General features: G+C 40.2%; 1 pseudogene; it reads left to right on the plus strand.

Moving 5' to 3' along the window:
- LOC105816484 overlaps positions 1-13,357 on the plus strand; it is a 22,868-nt pseudogene extending 9,511 nt beyond the window's left edge.
- Positions 13,358-17,206: the final 3,849 nt, after the last annotated feature.

Raw genomic sequence — 17,206 nt, forward strand, 5'->3', positions numbered from 1 at the left:
TAATTGTATATATTTATGGGGTATAGTGTGATGTTTTGATATATGTATACACTGTGGAATCATTACATCAAGCTTAATCATCACCTCATATACTTACTTTTTTGTAGTGACCACATTTAAAATCTATTCTTTTTATAATTTTGGAATATGTAAGAGCTATCTGGAAAGTATCCAGCCATTGTTAACATAACAAGAACAGTTCCATGGCTGGATACTTTCCAGACAGCCCTTGTACAATACATTTTTATTAACTGTGGTCACTGTTCTGTGCAGTACATCTTGAAAATTTATTCCTCCTAATTAAAACTTTGTACTCTTTGGTCAACATCTTATTCCCCATCCCACCCCAGCTCCTGGTAACCACATCTACTCTCTGCTTCTATGAGGTTTTCTTTTTTTTAATTCCACATACAAGTGAGAACATATAGTATTTGTCTCTCTGTACCTGGCTTATCTCACTTAGCATAATGTCCTCTAGGTTTATCCATGTTGTAAATGACAGAATTACCTTTTTTAAGGCTGAGTAGTATTCCATTGTGTGTATGTGCCACATTTTCTGTATCCATTCATCTGCTGGGTTGATTCCATATCTTGGTTATTGTGAACAGTGCTGCAATAAACATGGGACTGCAGATATCTCTTTGATGTACTGACTTTATGTCTTTTGTATATGTATCCAGAAGTGGTATTGCTGGTTATTCTCCTCCAAAAAAATTTGGGGGGCTCATATATACCTTTCCCAATAGTTTTTATGATCAACTTGTCAAGTTTGAAATTCTTGAGTTAGGAAATTAATTAAAGTACATTGCATTTTAGATTAATTTTAACATTTGATATCATTCCGATACTGAATCTTCTCATCCAGGAACTCAGTAAATCTCTTCCTTTTTGTAAGCCTTGTTTCATGTCCTACAACAAAGTTTTATAGTTTTTTTTTCATGGATTTCACATATTTTTGAATTTAAGATCACACATATTTTGGTTAGTTTAAATGTGTTCTTTATTTCTCCTCCCTCTCTTACTTACTTGCTTCCTTCTTTCTTTTTCTTTTTCTCTTGTCATCCCAAATAGATTGTAAACTCCTGTAGGACTGGGAATGGATTGCCCTTCTAACCTCCTAAGTGCCTAGGATAAAGCTATGCTAGACTGGTTGCTAAGGAAAGAAATACTTGTTGAATAAATAAATGAATGAAAGGCTTGATTCATAAACAGAAATGTAACAGGAAGAATCTGGGGGTTATGCCAGGAAAAGCCTCAAAAGAATTATAATCCCTCAATAATGGATGATAAATTGTGGCTTGATTATACTATTTGGAAGATCCAAAGAGAAAAAATGACTTGGATATTAGGCATATTCTTCCAAGCATAGATTCACGCAGAGAAGATAAATAACTGCTACTGATTTCCTCAGAAAAATGCCAATGTTTTTCTACCTGTGAAGCTCCCTGAAACTAGTTCCATTGAATAATAAAAGGATAATTTAAAATTTTCTCTCAAAAAGGATGTCTGCCTCCAAATGTCACCAATTTAATTGGCTTTTTAAATAAGAAATGTATTAAACACAAAGATTAACTAGTATTAGGGGTAGTGGAGGAATTTTTGAGTGAGGCCCTTCCATACACTTTGTTGCCTAGAAGGTTATCATCATTTCAGAGTGCACCCATCCTTCTTTTTCTGCATACCATCCTTGTGGATATTGGCCGTAGACTGAGAAATGGGCTCAGAGCGTCTGCCCTGTGTGTTTGCACACGCATCTGTGAGAAAGAGGATGGAGGGTACGGTTTTGAGGCATCAGAGAGGTTGCAGAGGACAGACCCTCTCTGTTCTGAAGTCAGAGATTGAAAGTAGAAAAAGACTACTTGGGCACAAATCCATTTGGACAGGAATTTCCTCTGACTCCCGCCACACCTAGTGAGCAGAGCCTGGAGAGTGGGGGAGTATAGGGCAAGGACTGATCTTGTGCTGCTTGTCCTGCAGGCTTCACTCTTACATGGTTCCAAAGTGAGGCTGAGAAGAAAGCACTAGAAAACATCAGAAGCTGTAACCCAGAAGCCTGAGGAGAGCCCAGTGTCCTTTACAGATGACAGCTGTTTACTCACCCTGTGTGGGAATTCAGACTGCACTTGTCCCACTTCTGCATGCAGTGACAGGAACAAAGAGGTGGCCTCGGAGTTCCTGGAAAGACCTCATTCCTTCCTACCCCATAACACTCACAGCCTTGACAACAATATCCACCTGAAACCATCAGGATTGGTCACATTATCCCTTTATCCCTGGTTACATGAATGCTACCGAGAAGCCGTGGACCCCCAGGACACCCTCCCTTACTCCAGTCCCCACATAGCTATGTAATCTCATTCTCTTTCCTTCTCCCACCTCTCCCCTACTCCCAAAACATTTCCACTGTGCTCATCATAATGCCTAGTTTCTCAATAGCCCAGTCCCCACACCCTCTCCACCTGCTCTATGAAGGTTGCCTTCACTGCCTTGCTGGACCTGAAATCTGAATCTCCTCTGCAGTCCCCTCTAGTAGTGGCTGTTTCCTCTGTCACATCCCAAATGACACTGGTCCTGGCGATAGGATGAGGGTTCCCCTTCCTCTTCATTTCCACTTTCAAACCACTCCTCCTCCCTAAAAATCCCCAGCTTTGAATCTCGTGTCATCAGTTTATGCCACCTGCTGTCCCTCATTGCTTATAAAAGGCAGTGTGTGCTCAGCCTTTGGGGGTCTTTCTCCGCTCGTGAAGACTGACTTCTTCCACTTTCTCTGGAATGTATTTTCAATTTGTGTAGCTTCCTTCTTTACTTACATTCTTTCTTTAATGTGATAAACTGTTTGTATAAAATTGTTCTGTGTCTGTGATCGCTCCATCATTGGCTCGACTCAGTACCAGTACTCGTTCTTGACACTGGGAATTGGGGGACTAGGGAAACATCCATGCAGACAAACCTAACAACGGTGGGTTATTATTTTTTTTTTTTTTGATGTGCTATTGAATTCAGTTTGCTAGCATTTTCTTCAGGATTTGTGCATTAATATTCATAATGGATTTTGGTCTGTAGTTTTCTTTTTTTGTTGTATACTTTCCTGGTTTTGGTACCAAGGTGATACTGGCTTTGTAGAATGAGTTGGGGAGGATTCCCTCCTTCTTGATGTTATGGACTAATTTCTGCACTATGCATATCAGCTCTTCTTTGTAGGTCAGGTAAAATTTGGCTGTGAATCCCTCTGATCTGGGGCTTTTTTTGTTGTTGTTGGAAGATTTTTATTACTGCTTCAATCTCATTGCTTGTTATTGGTCCATTTAGAAGTTCTGTTTCTTCCTGATGGACTCTTGTGAGGTTCTGTGTTTCCAGGATTTTCTCCATTTCCTCTACAGTTTTGAGTTTATGTGTATAGAGATTTTCAGAGTATTCACAGATGATATTTTGTTCATCTTTTCAAAGAACCAACATTTTCTTTCATTGATCTTTGTGTATTTTTTTTTCCATTTTGATTAGTTCTACTCTGATATTAGTTATTTCTTTTCTTCTGCTGGCTTTGGGTTTGGTTTTCTCTCCCTTTTCTAGTTTCTTGACACATGTCATTAGAGTGTTACTTTCTGATCTTTCTTTCTTTTTGTTGTAGGCATTTAAGGGTATGAATTTTCTGCCCAGGACTGCTTTTGCTGAATCCCATAGATTTTGGTAGCTTGAGCCCCCTTTGTCATTCAGTTCCATAAATTTTTAATCTCCATCTTAATTTCATTATTGACCTAATAATCATTCAGCAACAGGTTGTTTAATTGCCATGATTTTATGTAGAATTGAGTGTTATATAGATTTGAGTGTTTCTCTTGGAGTTTATTTCTAGTTTTATTCCACTGTGGTCTGGGAAGATACATAGTATGATTTCTAATTTTTGAATTTGTTGAGATGTGTTTTGTGGTCTAAGATGTGATCAGTCTTGGAGAATGTTCCATGTGCTGATGAGAAGAATGTATATTCAGTATTTTTGGGGTAAAATGTTCTGTAAATGTCTGTTAGGCCCATTTGTTCTAGAGTCCCATTTAAGTCCAGAGTTTCTTTATTTATTTTCTGCTTGGAGGATCTGTCTGGTTCTGTCAGTAGGGTATTGAAGTCTCTGGCAATTATGATGCCTCTATTCATCTCTTTGCTTAGATTTAGTAGGGTTTGCTTTATGAATCTGGGCGCTCCTGTGTTAGGTGCATAAATATGTAGGGTTGTTATGTCTTCTTGATAAATTGCTACCTTTACCATTATATAATGACTATCTTTGTCTTTCTTTACTATTGTTTATTTAAAATCAATTTAATCTGATATAAGAATGGCTATCCCTGCTTTCTTTTGGTTTCCATTTGCATGAAATATTTTTTTCCATCCCTTCACCTTGAGTCTGTATAAATCCTTGTGGGTTAGATGTCTTTCCTGGAGACAGCAGATAGTTGGGTTGTATGTTTTAATCCATTTAGCCAGACTGAGTCTCTTGAGTGGGGCATTCGGACCATTCACATTGATTGATAGATCTGATATGTGGGATGCTGTCCTGTTCATTCTGTTGGAAACCTCATTCCATTGTATTACCTTGTGTGCTATTGTTTTATATGAGCTCTGAGCTTTAGCTTTTGGGTGGTTTTACAATGGGGGGCGTCTATTGTGCTGATCCATGTATAATGCGATCTGAGTATTTCCTGCAGGGCAGTTCTGGTTTTGACAAATTCCCTCAGTGTTTGGTTGTTTGGAAGTCTTTGTTTTTCCTTCATATATGAAACTTAGTTTTGCAGGAGACTATATTCTAGGTTGGAAGTTGCTATGTTTAAGAAGACTGAAGATGGGGCCCTAGTCCCTCTGGCTTGTAAGGTCTCAATTGAGAAATCTGTGGTGACCCTGATGGGTTTTCCTTTGTAAGTAACTTGATGTTTTTGCCTCACTGCTCAGGACTTCCTCTTTTGTGTTGACTTTGGCCAGTCCAATGACTATATGTCTTGGTGATTGCCTCTTTGCAATTAATATCCCAGGTGTTCTTTGAGCTTCTTGTACCTGGATGTCTAAATCTCTAGCAAGACCGGGGAAATTTTCCTCAATTATTCCCTCAAATAGGTTTTCCAACTCTTGTGCATTTTCTTCCTCACCCTCAGGGATGCCTATGATTCTTATATTTGGCAGTTTAATATAATCTCACATTTCTCGTAGGCTTTGTTCATTCCTCTTAATTCTCTGTTCTTTATTTTTGACTCAATTAATTCGAAAGAGTTGTCATCAAGCTCTGAGATTCTTTCTTTTGCCTGGCCTAGTCTATTTTAAAACTTTCCACTGTGTTTTGTATTTCCTTAAAGAATATTTCATTTCCAGAATTTCTATTTGTGTTTTTTAATGTGTTGATGTCTTCAGTGAATTTTTTATTCATTTTCTGAATTGTTTTTCTGGTTTGAGTTGGTTTTCCATTTTCTCTTGGATTTTATTGAGCTTCCTTACAATCCATATTTGGAATTCTTTATCTGTCATTTCAATATTTTCATTTTCATTTCATTTCTGGCAATGGTATCCATTTCCTTCTAGGTGGTATTTCCTTCTAGGGTGTCATTTTGCTCTGATTTTTCATACTCCAGAGTTCTTTTACTGATTCCTTCTCATCTAGGGTGGCTGTCAATTCTTATTTTTAGATCTTTAGGCAGGTAGTATTCTCAGTTGCTAGTTGTTTGTAGGCTGTAGCAGTGGTGATGTCTGTGTCTGGGCAGATTCCCTATCTTTCACTGATGAGAGAGGGTGGAGGTCTCTGAGATCCTTTCTCTTTCCCCAGTCTTGTGGTCTTCTTAACGTGTGAATTATATTGGCACACCCAGTTTCATCTCTGAGACAGTAGGTGGTGCTTGTGTGTAAGAATCAACCACGCCTTGTATGATTGAGTCAGTAAATGCCGTAAAGGGCTGTACAAATTGACCTCCCTGCCAGTAGGTGGCACTTGCCAGAAGGAGCAAGCTGCCATGTTGTTTTTGGGATCTGTGACCAGCTCTACCCTCTCATGAGAAAAACTCAAGTGCCCCAGGTGGTGGATCTGGCCCTGGAACTTCCAGGTGAGTCCTTATTCCCCATCACAGAACAGGCAGGTTGGGGATTGAGGTTGGGTGGCACTGATTGGGGTGAGCTTGCCCTCAGGCTCCGCAAAAGCTGGCAAGGTAGCTGTTTCAACAGGGGTCAAAAGTCCACTTCCAGCCTTCTGGGGAATGCCACCAGCGAGAGGCTAAGGTGGCTCCACCCAGCCAGAAAATCTGCTTGTGGAGGTGGGGGCCATCTGAGATCGTAATCTGGCTATCAGGACAGGTTTTGCTTTTCTCCCTTTTACCCTACTACACGGCCTCCCTCTGGCATTTGCTGGCAGGTAGGAGCTCAAACTGCTGAACTCCCCTGTGATCGCACTGCAGGCTGGGGGCTTCCCTGTCCAGGATCCCGTCCTGGGCTGAGAGCTTGACATTCGTGTGGGGGAAGGGGTGTTCCAGGAATGTGCTGTGGCTGGGACACATGCTGTGTTCTCTTTTCAGTTCTGTTTACATGGGCTCTGTCACCTCCTGAGGTTAGTTTCACAAATCTCCCCTCCATGCCCCCAGACAACATAATCGAGTCCTGGGAGATGGGATCTGGCCTGCAGGCCTATCCCTGGGTCCCCAAAGATCAATCCCTACCTGTGTGAGAGAGAAGCGTGCTGGTCCTGAGTTGCCTGTGGGGTGCTCAAGCAGGTTTGATATCCCTCCACTTTGGAGTGTTCTCTGCTCTGATGGAGCAGCTGGGCAAGTATTAATAGCACCAGGGAGGGCTGGTGAGCAAGGAGCTCACAGTCCAATTACCCTAGTCCTCTGCAGGTCTTTAAGAGGAAAGATTTGAGCCCCATTCTCTGTGGAAGCCCTAACAGAGGGGCAGTGGCTGCTCCTGAGAGCCCTAGCTCAGCTGTATCCCTGGGCAGCCACAGGCAGGGGAGGGGAAAGAAAGGAAAAGAGTCTGGATGGAGGAAGCTAGCACTCTGGTTGTCTCTGTCCCTCTCTTCAGAAGACAGCCCACCCGGAATGTCCAGGCTCTGGGTCACACAGATCCCCGGGGACCCACCAGCCCCTGTGGCTCCTGCAGTCTGCCTCAGAGTTGGAAAATGTTTGTGTGGGAATGAGCAAGATGAAAATTGAGGGGCTAACACCCTTTGGGGAGGACAAAGGCGCATGGTGGGTGGAGAAGCAATATGGTGCCTGCCATACTGGTGTGGTTCTATGGTGATGGGAAGCACCCCAAGAGGGCTGGCAGGCTGGTGCTTTGTCCTCAAGAAGCTCCCAGTTCACTGGCGACGGCAGCTTTTGGGCCCATGAGGGTAGAAAGGCTCTCCAGCAGCTCGGGAGCCTGCTGCCTGCCAGTGATGTGAGGGAGGGAGAAACAAACCGCTCCACCTACCCTTTGCACTGGACTCCAAGCATCTTGGTGGTTGAACTGTGCCTGTGGGGCACAGTTCTTGCTCCCTCTTGTTCTGCTTAGCAACTTCTTCCCATGAAATCTCTTATAGGTTCTGGTTAGGTTAGGTTCTGGTAGGTTTTCCCTCGGAATTACACCCGATCTGTTATTGTTTGTTTGTTTGTTTTTACTTTTTCATCTAAAATTTTCCTTCTTTCTTGGACAATCTGGCAGCTCATGTCTCTGGTTAGCCATTTTCCCTGATCCCCTGGGATTCTTCCTTAGATGATGACTTTTAAAAATGTGAGTCAAAACACCAATATCATATCGAACAAATCTAAATATACAGCTAGATTTTACATTTTCTGGATTGTTTCAAAAACTTCTTTTTATAGTAGATTTGCTCAAATCAGGCTCTAAACACATTGTATTTGGCTGGCGTGTCTTTTAAGACTTTTTTCATTCCTGACAGTTTCCCTCCTCCCTTTTTTCATACCATTTATTAATATATGTTTTAAAAAAAGCAGGTCATTTTTCCTGTCCTCCAGGACTCAAACGATCCTCCCACCTCAGTCTCCAGAGTAGCTGGGACTACAGGTGCATGCCACCGCGCCCAGCTCCAAACTGTCTATTTGATACATCCATTTGAATGTCCAGGAGGCATCTCAAATTGATCATGTCCACCATTTAACATCTGACCCTCCTTCCAGGTCTTCTCTCATAGTTTTCATTTCAGTTAATGGTAACTCTTTCTTTCTAGTTTTTCAGGCCAAAAATCTTAGAATCATTCTAGCCTCTTTCTTTCTGCCCATATCCAATCTGTCAGCAAATCCAGGTGACTCTACCTTCAAAATATACCCACAGTCTGGTCATTTATTACCACCTCTACTGCTACCATCTTGATTGATCCCACTGTCATCTCTTGTCTCAGACCATAGCCTCCTAACGTTCTCTGCCCCACTCCTTTGTCTCACAGCTGTAGAGTGGTCTTTTTAAAATGTGGGTCATATCAGGTCATTCCTCTGCTCAAAATACCCCAGTCATTTCCCATCTCGTAAAAGTAAAAACCAAAGTCCCTAAAATGATTTATTAGACTCTGCATGTCTTGTCACACCAATGCTACCCTGACATATCTCCCAGCATTCTCCCTCCAAACTTATTCCACTCCAGCCACACTGGCCCTCTTTTCTGTAGCACATGCCTACACTCTTCTCAACTCAGACCTTAGTATTTGGTGTCCTGCCTGGGCTGTTCGTCCCTGGATATCAGCATGGCACACTTCCTCACATCCTTCAGGTTTTGTCCATTCCTGACCACCCTCTTTAAAACTATTTCCCTAGAAGTAGAATTGAGGGGTCAAAAGGCATTTGTATTTATGTTTTGATAAATATTGCCAAATTGTTTTCACTACTAATGTAGAAGCATGTAAGCTTCCCCCCATAGCCTGGCCAATTGAGGTTATTAACTTCTGAATTTTTGACAATCACAGTGTAGTTTTAATTTGCATTTCTTATGAGGGAGTTTGAGAGCCATTGATATTTTCATTTCTGAAAACTTTAAGCTCACATCTCTGGCTCTCTTTTCTTAGATTGTTGGTGTTTCTCTTATTTATTTGTAGAAGCTCTTTGTGCATTAGGGAAATGAGCTCTTGGTCTGTGATATGAGTTGGAATAAAATTTTCCCAGTTTGTCATTTGTCTTTGACTTCATGACATTCATGAAGTCTTCATGACATTCAAGACTTCATGACATTCATGGCGGGTTTTTCTATGCAGCATTTTAAAAAATTGGAAGTCTAATTTATTATTATTTTCTCTTACGGGTTCTGAGTATTGTGTCATACTTTGAAAGGCCTTTCCCACCTCAGATGTATTTTGTAAATCAGAATTCTTCTACATTTATATCTTTTTATCTGTCTGCAATTCATTTTGGTACAAAATGTGAGGTATACTTCTGACTTTATTTTTTTCCCAGATGGCTACCATTCGTCCCAGCACCATTTATCAGATGTTCCATGTTTTCTCCATTGACATGAAATGCCATCTATGAGATTCTTAGGCAGAATTTAATAGTTGTGATCTGAATTTGAGGTAACAGTGTTTTCTCTTTGTGAAACCTGTCCATGCAGAGCCCTCAAGCATGCCACGGAGAGCTGCAAACAAGTCAAACCTGTAAAGTGCTAAAAGCCCACACCCAGTAAATGCATGTATAATGTCTCCAAATTGTAGCTTGGGATGTTGTTAGCACATGATTCTTATATAGTTAGTTCCTCCACCCCACGCACATTCTCTCCAATAATGTCAAAGGGTGGCAGGGAATAGTCACATGATTTTTGGTTGTTTGTTTTGCAGACTGACTCCATCTACATTTGATGAAGACTAGACCTTAATATTTGTAAATCACTTTAAACTATGGATAAAAAAAGTGCTATTGTAATCCTTTATGTTATCTTTTAGATTTTAAGCATGTTATTGTGATTTCAGCATTCTAGGCTCAATGAAGTTTTATTTAAATTAGTATAAATTATCCATCTGTGCTCAACCAGCTGTGAAACCAAGCCACTGTGTGTGGATTATGAGGGCTGAAGCTCTGGAAAATGGGATAAAATTTTCAGAACTGGTGATATCATATGAGATCATTACAGGTAGTTCACCTGGCATCTATCTACTAGGATGCTTTTTAAACTAGGACACACATCTGTTCAGTGATAATTATATTGATAGCAATGACACTAAGAGCCTGCAGAATCCTGCTGAACTCTTTGAAGTAAGTTCTTAATCAACATAAATAATTTTGAGAAATACAATTTAACTTTTAAGGCTTTTTGGCATGTTTCTTAACGAAAATATTTAGTGGTTAGGAGTTTTGTTCAAGATGCAGACAGGAAGAGTGTAATCTTGATTCTTCTATTTTTTCTCTGAATGACTTTGAGCGAGTTAACCTCTGTAAGCCTTAATTTTTCCATATGTAAAATGGTGATAATAGTAGTACTTACTGTTATGGAGATTAGTAAAATAATCCATTTAAAGCATAGGTGCTAAGGGATTTCCCCCCATTTGATTGGCAAAGATCAAAAAGTTTAAAAATATATTTGTCAATGAGAGTCTGGGGACAGGTACTCTCATACATTGCTTAGGGAATGTAAATTAGTACAACCATCACATAAAACAGTTTGGTAAGACCTATCAAAATTTAAAATGTACATACTTTATGACCAGCAATTCTTCTTGCTGGAATGTGTCAAACAGATATACTTATAAGTACATGAATTGATATCTGCATGTGGATATTTATTATAGTACTGATATAGTAGGAAAAGAGTAGAAACAACCTAAATCTCCATCTATTAGGGGCTGTTTTACTGGACTCACACAATCAAAGACAGGTGGAGTATCCTTAACCAAAATTCTTGGAACCATAAGTGTTTTAGATTTTGGATTTTTTTGGATTTTGGATTATTTACATATATATAATTAGATATCTTGGGGCTAGGACCCAAGTCTAAACACCAAATTCATTTATGTTTCGTATACACCATATACATGTGGCCTGAAGGTAATTTTATATACTATTTTAAATAATTTTGTGCACGAAACAAAGTTTTCACTACATTTTGACTACAACCTGTCACATGAGGTCAGGTGTGTCATTTTCCACTTGTGACCTTATGTCAGTGCTCAAAAAGTTTTAGATTTTGGAGAATTTCAGATTTCAGATTTTCGGATTAGGGACATCCAGTGCTATAGTATGGATATTTGTCCCTTCAAACCTCATGTTAATTTTTTTTTTTTTTTTTTTTGAGACAGAGTCTCGTTCTGTCACCCAGGCTAGAGTGCCGTGGTGTGAGCCTAGCTCACAGCAACCTCAAACTCCTGGGTTCAAACAATCCTCCTACCTCAGCCTCCCAAGTAGCTGGAACTACAGGCATTCGCCACCATACCCAGCTAATTTTTTCTGTTTTTAGTAGAGACAGGATCTTGCTCTTGCTCAGGCTGGCCTCATGTTAAAATTTAATCCCTAATATTGGAGGTAGGGCCTAATGGAGATGTTTGGGTCATGGAGGTAGATCCCTCATGAGTGAATTAATCCCTTCCCTGGGGAAGGATGAGGTGAGTGGGTTCTCACTCTCTTAGTTCTCCTGAGAGCCGGCTGTGTCCTCTCTGTCTCTTGCTTCCTCTCGCCATGTGATCTCTGCACACACTGGCTCCTCTTCACCTTCCGCTGTGAGTGGAAGCAGCCTGTAGCCCTCGCCAGATGCAGATGCCCAATATTGAACTTTTCCAGACATCAGAATCATGAGCCAAATAAACCTTTATTCTTTATAAATTATCCAGCCTCAAATATTCTTTTAGCAATACTAAGTGGACTAAGACACTCAGCCTGTACCATGCTATAAGAAAGAATGAGGAAACATTTACGTTATAGTATCGAGTATTGCCAAGGTATGGTATTGATTAGAAGAAGTGAAGTTTAGAACAGTGTAAAAACAAGGTGGGAAGTAGATAATACATATACACATTTGCTTGTATAATCACAGAAATGCTCAAGAAAAACACCCAAGAAAACATTAGCATAGAATTCCACCAAAGCTAGAATTTAGGTGACTGGGTGGCCAGGAAACTTTTCACTTATGTTCCCTTTCATATTCTGATTGTACTTTGTGAATGTGTAACTTTTTAAAAATAAAGTGAATATAAAGTATTTAGAACACTCATAAAGTAAGCATGCAATAAATATTAGTCCTTATTTAAAATTTTAACTTAATGATTATCTTCCACTAAAATAAAGATATCCAGAGATTTTTGAAAAATGGGCTATTTAAAAATTTAAATACCAACTTCTTCTCTATCTCTCCCACGAAAAATAGGTCCCTGCTCACCCACCGCCCAGGATCTGCAAGCTGCAGCCCACGAGCTTCGGTGCTCATTCGGACTTTAATAGTCCAAGATGGCCGCAAAGGCGTCAGCCTCGAACGCGGCTGAGTGTTGGTATTCTCATCCAGTGTATGCAGGATACTGGCAACATTATCACAAAGCAATGGCTTGGTTGCAGAGCCACCAGAATGCCTACTGGAAGGCTGTGGAGTCCTGTTTCAATTTTCCATGGTACCTCCCTCCTGCGGTTCTTCCCCAAAGCTCTTACCATAACGAGGCTGGATATCCTCAGTCCTTCTATGACCGTCACGTGGCCTGGCAGGACTGCCTCTGCGATTCTTCATCTTTCAGAAGGTCTGGGCAGCATCCACACGACAGCGGTGGGATCCAGGCATCCACGAGGGAAGACCAGTCTGTGTCTGAAGAGATGGAGGTTGAGACCGAGTCAGATGGGGAGGTAGAATGCGACCTGAGCAATATGGAAATCACCGAGGAGCTCCGCCAGTACTTTGCGGAGACCGAGAGGCACAGAGAAGAGCGACGGCGGCAGCAGCAGCTGGACGCAGAGCGCCTGGACGACTACGTGCACGCCGACCACGACCTGTGCTACCGCCGCCCGCCGGTCCGCCGAGCTCCCGGCTGAGAGACCCGGCGAGCGGCGCCGGGCCGAGATGGAGCGCCTGTACGGGGACAGCGCCGCCAAGGTCCAGGCCATGGAGGCTGCGGTGCAGCTGAGTTTTGACAAGCACTGGGACAGAAAGCAGCCCAAGTACTGGCCGGTCATCCCCCTGAAGTTCTGAGCCCAGGGTTCCCAGCCTCACCCCCTTCCCTTTACATACACTCACTTCATCTCTCCTTCAGTATGCCTCTCAGGGAAGGGGACTGTATGCAGAGATACAAGCATGTTCACCAAAGTCCCAGTGGGCCCACCACGAGGCGGATGTAATATGCCAGGCACTTGGAAGTCAGCAGGACGTGTACTGTTGACAGCATGAGAAATTTTCTCCTGACATAAAATGATAATTTTGCATATATTACAGTTTTTTTTGATGTTGCCAATAATAGTGTTCATTAAAATTCTTGCCTAGAAAAAAGAAATAAATAAAAATAAAAATTTAAATACCCCAAATTTTATGTACATAATTTGTCTTAATATAAATTAAAAGGCATTGCTTTTGGCCCATGAAGTTCTACATATCTTTTCCTTTATCATTTATATTTCTAATAAAGTTATTAAAATATTCAGTAATTTTTAAAAGTCTACTTATGTAAAGCACATGACTGGAAGGAAAAGTGTTCTTATACAAATGAAAGTTTCTCATGATTTAGTCTGCGCAGTTGGAGATTTGGTAGATAATAGGTGTCATTTAAACTCTCAAACATTATTAGATTTTGAAGAAATAAAAATACTGAACATTATTTTAGATAGACTTATTCATAGTTGAGTTTTGTTTATAGTTCTGAGTTTTGAGCAAATTTAGATGAATTGAGAATAAATGGAGAATTATTTTTCCTTTTCTTTTAAGATTTTTTTTTTTTTTTTTTTTTTATGTTGCCTGGACTGCAGTGCCGTGGCTATTCACAGGCATGGTCGTAGCTCACTGCAGCCTGGAACTCCGGGGCTCAAGCCATCCTCACCTCAGCCTGTGGGGTAGCTGGGATTACGGGTGCACACCACCATTCCTCACTTCTTTTTCCTTTTCACTTACATGTATTCAGACTATCAGGCTGTGCTAGATTTTTTCTCAATAAACTATGCACCGCATCTAGGTTTCTCACTTTTATCAGATATTCCACCATTAATATTTTATTTCGTTTTCACTCATACTTTGGTAATAACGGCCTCACTTCTTTCTCTGGTTTTTAATTTCGTAGACATAAGCAGCTTTTAGGCCATGCTATAGATATGACATTAGCATGTGTCTGGCAAGACCCTAAACTTTTAGCCTAGTAAAGTATTCAGAATTTAAGAAGACTTAGATGAAATAGCACCTCCCCTATGAAATTGTTAAGAAATAGCACCTCCCCTATGAAATTGTTAAATTGTTAACCTCCAAAGTTGGATCTACCGATTTTTCTCCCATGATATCTTCACTCTACCTTCATTTTATTACACATATTACAATCTCTTTCAATAAACAGTGAATTCCTCAAAAGTAGCAACTCTGTTTTTTTATCCTTATAACGTTCGGGGCCTGGCTTGTATTTGGTACTCAATAATGTCTACTGAATAAAGACAAATTTTTTTTCCGGTAGATACGTTACACCCTAACGAATTTCAAATTGTCACCACTAGTAATCCATAGTTATCTAGGATGATTGATATTGGCATTAGGATACAGAAGGTACTTATATGTGAAAGCTTGTGTGGCACACAATAGGTATTCAGCAATGTTAGTTTATGTATCTTTAATTCCCACAAATAATTCTGCAAAGAAACTGAATCTTATCATGTAATACTGGAATAAAACTCTATTATTATAGGGTTTTTTATTCACATCATTTTCAATAAGTTTTAAGGACATTACAATAGTAAAATTTGGGGGAATAAATGTTAATACTAGAAATTTAAAACACTAATAATCACATTATTTCATTAGAGAGGTAATACCATCAATTATTAACAGCTCAGCAAGCTCAACAATGACCTCCAAGACTATACTTTCAGGGATCATTTCTATATTTCTATAGTTCATTACTAGAGAAGTTTCTCTGAATGTGGAGAGCAGTGGTCCCCAACCTTTTTGGCTTCAGGAGCTGGTTTCATGGAAGACAATGTTTCCACCGACTGGTGGGGGTGGGGTGGGGGGAGAGCTCAGGCGGTGATGCCAGTGATGGGGAACGGCTATAAATACAGATGAATCTTATCTCGCTCACCTGCCACTCACCTCCTGCTGTGCAGCACAGTTCCTAACAGGCCACTGAAGTACTGGTCTGTGGCCTGGGGGTTGGGGACTGCAGATGTAGAGCACAAAAAAACCCTCCAAAACAAAAAAAAAACACAAACAAAAAAATGACCTCTATTTCACTAAATTCAGTGAATGTCTATCAGTCCTCTTTTTTCTTAACTTCCCATGTTGACTGCTGAACAGTCAACCTGTTTATCACTTTCTCCTTGAAACACTCTTTTCCCCCTGGATTGTATAATACCACATTCTTCTCCATGTTCGTCTTTCTTCTTTTCTTTTCCGCCTCCATGCCAGACTCACCCTTCTCTCCTCTTGGCCTTTAAATACTGCTGTTCCTCAGTGCTCTTGCCTAGCATCTCTTCTCTACTCACCCTCTACTCTCCTCCCCCAGCAATCTCACCATTCCCCATGAAATTATCATCTGTATAACAATGATACCTAAATTTATATCTCAATCTTAGACCTTTCCCATTATATATTCAACTAACTACTCAATATCTCTATTTGGATGTCTCAAAGGTACCTCAAACTCAACATGTCTGAGACCACAGTGATGATATTCCACTCAAATGTTACTTTCTCCCAGTGTTCCTCATCACAGTAAACAGCCTCGCCATCCACCCAGTTGTGTATCCCAGGAAGCCAGGTGTCATGCTTCGCCCATTGTTGGCTGTTATATCCCACATCCAATCCATCACTTGATACGGTTGATTTTTCCTCCATGTGTCTTCCGCAAGCATCTATTTTATCTGTCTTTACTATCACCGCTTTAGTACATACAAGTTGGGGTTGTCTCTCGCCACTAGTAACATGCTCACGGTCCTCCTTAAATCCATTATGGCTCCTCTCCATTTTGTTCTTCATGCTAGAACCAGAATAGCCTTTTGAAAATGCAAATCTTTTTAGGTCAACCTTGCTGAAAATCTTACACTGACTTTTTGTTGCTCTTGACAGAATATCGTGAATCCTCAGCATGTCACAGAAGTTCCATCAATAGGACTTGGCAGACCCTCTTTCTATACATTCTTCTACATAAAGGAGGCAGAGATGCCAGGGTCTGTTACTTTCATATCTATTCGTTTCTTTTGGCTTCAATCTCTGCCCAGAAGTGGGGAAGTTCATGGAAATGCCAAAAGATTGGCACCAAATCTCTAACCTCTGTAACCTCTCTTACTCCATGCGAAGTGATTAGGAGGAAAATTTATTATTGTTTTCATTTCCTATGGAAAAACGTTTTATTTGCCTCTGTTCACATTCCATACATATAGAATATTTTACAAAAGGTATAAAAGCCTAATCCATTTTTTGATGTCAGATCAAAGCTAAAAAATAAAACGAGTCCAGCATTAATCTTCAGAAGGAGCTCAAGGGCCCTTTATCATGGTGTTTACAAGTATTTAAACCTATAAAGATTGTTAGATTCTATTTTCCTAGTGCGTAGTGAAGTGGTTTTAAAAACATATTGGACGACTTTCTTAACCTTGCTAACCCTTATTTGTCTGGTAAATAAAATGGTCTGGTGACCCTTATTTGTCTGGGAGGTTATATACATTACAGAGTTATTTTGAGGACTAAATAAGAAAAAGTATGTAAAGTACTCAGCACAGAGCCTGGCACATAGCAATGATCAATAGGTGCCAGTTACTATTATTTTTGTTTATGACAGTCACAAAGTCATTTTTTAAAGTCCTTTTAGGTTTGTGTAAATTTTTTTCTTTGGAGGAAAGAATTACTAAGGATTTGAACAAATCTATCATTGCTGTTGTTCAATCAGATGAGGATAAATACATACTTTGCAACTGAAAACAGTTAAAATTAATCTTAACTATTACTCCATGGAAAGAAAATAATCTTATTACTCTTCGGAAAGATTTTACTATTACTTGTTATTACATGTAAGCCTCCTCTACCTCGCGCTATTGTAAACTGATAATCAAGATCCTGTCTTGTCATGTCACTTTTGGCTCCTAGATAAAGACTGTTGTCCTGTTGGGAG

The sequence above is a fragment of the Propithecus coquereli genome, unplaced genomic scaffold, assembly GCF_000956105.1.
Source record: "Propithecus coquereli isolate 6110/MARCELLA unplaced genomic scaffold, Pcoq_1.0 Scaffold376, whole genome shotgun sequence".
Classification (NCBI taxonomy): Eukaryota; Metazoa; Chordata; class Mammalia; order Primates; family Indriidae; genus Propithecus; species Propithecus coquereli.